The 5,049-nt window shown below is 43.2% G+C and overlaps 1 long non-coding RNA gene across 1 annotated transcript in view; it reads left to right on the top strand.

Moving 5' to 3' along the window:
- Positions 1–5,049, top strand: part of LOC146174426 (uncharacterized) — a 493,807-nt gene that overhangs the window by 295,583 nt on the left and 193,175 nt on the right. The window lies entirely within an intron of this gene.

Here is a 5,049-nt window from a genome sequence, read left to right as displayed (position 1 = left end):
CGAACTAGCCATCTATGCGGCTGTGCCGTTTCCTGTAAAGTCGGCAGCTTCAAGAGCGCGCATCAGTAGTTGGTGTCCGGGAGAACACCTTGAGTGAAAGGTTTAAAGTGTGAAAACCTGCGGAAGAACTGTTTTCCTTCCCAAGAAATGCCTCCTCAGTGACCACAAGACCATGTCCAAGGCTTCCATCCAGCACGGCACGAGAACCACACTTATGATTGTAGAGACGATGTGCATTACTCGGTTCTATGACGCGAGGAAGACTCGGATTGCCAGGCCACTACTACGTGAGCCTTTGTCCTGGCCATCAAAACGCACTGTAGATGGAGACGGGAACTTGCTGTGGGTTACGTCGTGTCCATCAACCATTAGAGTGCCTTCTACTCAGTTTGTCGTCAAATTTAGCTTTACGTAAATCACAAGCATCTTACAGTGCTGTCGGGAGTACTGAAGCTCCGTCCCAAGAATATATCACCTTGGATCCCAGGGGGGGACTTGGCATTTTGGCGCTGTTATTTGAACGGCGTTATATGCACAACTATATTTGACTGCGACAGATTGACCATCAATTTTTCTGCCTTGTCCCTTGGTATGGACCAGGCACAAATGTGAGAATATAGCAATGAGCGGTACGGAGCGAAAATCTCAGGAGTTCTATCTCGTTGCGAAATTGTGGATCGTGCTGGGAGCGAACAGTATTTAGTGGGTGTCACAGGTGAAGGAACTGGAATGACATCACTGCTTGTTTCGCCCCCAGCGGTAGTCAGCCAATACAGAGACATTCCACGACTTACGCTGTTAGTGTCCGTAAGACTTCTACTTATTGGCAACGAACTGTTGAATGCGAACGGTAATGCAAGAACAGAAGTAATAAAAGCTAACAAAACACATTCCAAGCAACTAAAATGCAGTGCACGGCCAACCAGTATTTGTCGGCAGAATTATCTCCTTGCGCCACCACGAGAGAGGCTACGGGGTGGTCGTAGCTTGCGAGAAGCTTACCAGAGTGCGTTGCACGGCGTGAAACACGTTAAAACGACTGGTTTCTCTCAGAAGCGACATAAGTATTTATTGGTCCTGGCTGCATACTCTGTGCATAGCTAACTGTCACTGGCCTATTGAGGTGGCTGGGTTGCTAGAAACTTACTTTAGCAGTTGATGCTGCAGTGACGAATGGCAGGATGCCAGATTCTTGTTCTGGGCTTTGCAAACACATTACCAAGTGCCGAACGGCAGCTCATAGCGCTCCTAGAGATTCCTGCGCTGCCTTATACGATTTCTTGCTCAAGCGTTCAAAGATTGATAAAAAAAATTTAGATCGACGCGTTTTGTTTGTTTACTGCAGGCGCGTATTGTACATTTCTCCTTTACATGCAGTGTCAATGTGGCATTATTAATCTATAATGATGTGTGCGCTTTTTATGTATGTGTGTATATTGCTTCGATGTGTCTTTTTCGTGTATCCAGCTATTCTTCCACCAGGGATCACTGGCTATGTAGCTGTAGACCAAACTACACTACTGTTTTTACACTGGCCGTGTAAGAAAAACTTTTTTTGTCTAGAAGTGAGAGGTGCTCAGCTTCCTGTGTAGATAGAGCCCTTCTACATGCGTTTCTCATATTACAGTACTCACACGTTGGGACAATGACGTACTTTATGAAATGATTTCGCCTGACATTAGAAGGCTGTAGCCGAATTATTAGGGAAAATGCTGAGGAGGTCCATGGCAATGAAAAAGCGCCGTCGTCAAAACTGTGGCGCTGGCGACCGGAAAATTGAATGTCGCTACAAAATGTCGCATCAAGAGCGATAACCAATACAGCAAAATCAGTCAATGATAAGAAAAAATAATCTATACAGCTAATTAGCGATACAAGTTAAAACTAGCAATTACTATGGATAAATATCAGGTTAAGAATATTTACCCGCCTCGATGAAACCAACACCGCTATAAACGAAACACTTGTAACAAAAATTCGACGTTTCTACTAGGCAGCACTACTGCAATCAACTGCTAAAACTGTCAGGAACGCATTTAGCTTGCAGCTGTAGCTTGGGTCTTGGTGCCGAAAGTGAACGCATCTTGTGTAAATGCATTTGGTGTCGGTATGAACAGAAGGCGAAAAAGGTGAACGCATCTGGCTTGAGTTTTAGTGAAAAAGTCTAGAAGCAATAGAGACACTGACAATGAGTACAGACCCGGCAACAAACTTAATACAGTAGCGCCGTGGGCCTTTAGTGCTCTCGTATTTACCGCGATTAAGTCTCTTAAGTTGCCCCAGTAAGTTATCGCTCCTTTGTACTTAATTCGTATCACACGCTGTCTTGACCGACTGATTTGCCGCGATGGACTTCGATGTCAGTGCTATAGGGCCAATGAAGTTGGGTGTAAATAGTCTCGTTTTGTTTCCCGGTAAAATTGTGTGTTTTCTGTAACTCAAGTACTGTGATCACAAAGTGAATGGATCTGGGGCCTATTTCTATTAAGGGCCATTATTCATTTTCTATTTCATTTGGCGTGATGTGAGCGTGACAGCAGCGTGTTACGAAAACAGCAAGCGGTCAATCAAGGAAATCACAAGTTAACGGGTCCTCGCGATGACGGTAGCTTTTGGCGCTCGTAGCTCCGAACGGCTCACTATTAGGGGCAATATGTAGCCAATAGTGAATTATGGTTGCCAATGAATCAATGGCCCCGTCAATTCCCACGGACGCTCGATGAGAATCGTGGTTATAGTCCCTGAACAGACACCACGGTTGCAAAGAAAACCAAATGGACCCGAAATGGAAAATGTATAATGGCTCCCTGCACCACGAGAATATATTTGCGTGAATTAGTTTAGAATCTCTGCTCAAAATCTATACATGTATATGTTGAGTGAAGTTATTTTGAACTTGTTTGTTGAAATTTGTGATCAATTTTCCGGTGAACGTTCTTGCGTCGCTTTTACATTCAAACGTTCACTGGCATTGATATATACTCTGACAATGCGTACGTTCATTCCATACCTGACCTTATTGTCTTCAGCGGCGTTTACACCTGTTGAGAAATGTTCTTTCATGTTTAGCGTTATGCGGCTGGAATCTGTGAATCTGGAAGTTTTAGTCTTGGTGGCGTCAGTGAGTTCCTTATTTTTACAGTGGTCTGAGTGCGTGAGATTGTGTAATCGATCATTATGTCAGCTTGTAAGTGTTTTATGAGAGAATAATAACTGTGCTATAATTGACGAAATGTCCCAAATGTGGCATGCGTGTGCACAGCCTTGCCACGGTGTGATGTGATTGTCTTATCGACGTAGAAGCTTCTAAGGTAAGTTCCTGAGGTGGAAAGGTTGCTATTTTACGCAGAAGCTTTTGTACAAAAAACGGTCTGCGTACTTTTTTCCGCATGTCACCTTTCTATTACTCAGAAGGCTTTACTGCTGTACACTGTGCCTCGCAAAGCTTCAACATTACCTTAATGTTTTTACAGTGAGGCGTGTCATTATTCTTTACCTCTGTATAAATCAGTATCGATATTGACATCGCTAGCAGTTTGAAATGCTCCTGAAACTTGATGCCAAACGAAAACTTTCCACTCGTGCTAAGTTAAGTATAGACCACCAGTGTGTAGCTGAAATTTACCAATTTGTTGAGCTCCAGGACCTAAATGAATGGAAGGAAGAGAAGGATGACATCCAAAAAGTCAAAATACAAGCAGAGGATGCATGACCTATGATGCGCTTGGGGTGATTCCACTAGTGCCATTTGATGCCACGTGTTCGCAGCTGCTGGATAGCTCTGCTTGGTGTACGTCATTGATAACAAAGTTGCTGAAATAACTAACATTTTGAGAATTATGAGGCTTTCTGTTTGTAATACTTTCTTAACATGCTCTGAGGAGTGTATAGAAAGTGTTGTCGGTTATAGAAGGCTGCTGAAGTATCTTTGCACGGTGCATCGTGGTGAACAAAGTTATCTTCCACAGATTCAGCCGGTCTTAGGAAAAAAGTAGAATTCAGTTTTGACTCAACGCCAGCAAAATGTTTATTTTTCACCGTTCTATGCGGAATACATGTAATTGCACTGATTACTGTTAGTTATGAACTGGTGTTACCTTTTGATGGATTATTGGCTGCGAAATGAAACTCAATATAGATTCCTCTTCCATCCAATAGTGCCTGAATAAAGCGGTGATGATTATTTTTGTATACAATGTATGCGCTTTCGCAATTTGTACCGCCTGATAAAATGAAATAGGGTCTGTGTTTTCCGCCTGTGATCTTCTTGTGACTCGGCCACATCCTGGTAAACCTTGACGGAAGTCACGAGAAACTAAGACGACGTCATATTAGTTGCGTTGTTAATGCTCGTTTATATACACTAGAATTTTCCAATGTTTGGAATAAAGCCTTGAAGTTTATTCCTGTCTCTTGTGTCGGTGTATTTGCTTTCTCTCAGCCTTCAGGTTTATCGAAAATATGCAGCAACCAAGCCTGCCATCGACACAAGGACTTCCCTTTTCATGTCTCGCATGGCGATGGAGTCAAAGGGAAGACGTACCACCCAGCACCAACTACCTCTCTTTTAATCGGCCAAAGTATCTTCTGAGCGCACTTAAATCATGTGGCGACAGGTTTCGCATCATAAAAGAAGTCCACATATTGGTCTGCTTGGTCTCGACCCACTGGAGCACGCACTGGCGGAAATATTTATGCAGTTATTTATCGAACAAGCTAAACTTATTAACACACCGTAAGTCTCAGACGAAGTCACTCGTACAGTTATTGCTATACAAGACACCCCCTGAAAAGAAAGAAAATGCACGGCGTTCTTTAGCAGCATGCAGCTCGTAGCTGGAGGTGCACTGAAATATAGATGGCTTTCTTTTATGTCACTCTTTAAAACCAAAGGTCAATTTAGATTTGAACTTGGAAGTGTCCAACGCATCACATTTGACCATACTATGATGTAAAGAGCCAGCGTAAGACAATTACACCGTAAAAAAATAAACGTTGCCCCGTTTTCGCGTCTATAACTCATCCTCTAGACAGGTTGCATTCAGGTAC

Source organism: Amblyomma maculatum, chromosome 11 (assembly GCF_055883805.1).
Source record: "Amblyomma maculatum isolate TAMU_Amacu chromosome 11, ASM5588380v1, whole genome shotgun sequence".
In the NCBI taxonomy this organism is placed as follows: domain Eukaryota; kingdom Metazoa; phylum Arthropoda; class Arachnida; order Ixodida; family Ixodidae; genus Amblyomma; species Amblyomma maculatum.
The sequence above is the reverse complement of the archived record's forward strand: the minus strand, read 5'-3'. Positions and strand labels throughout refer to the sequence as shown.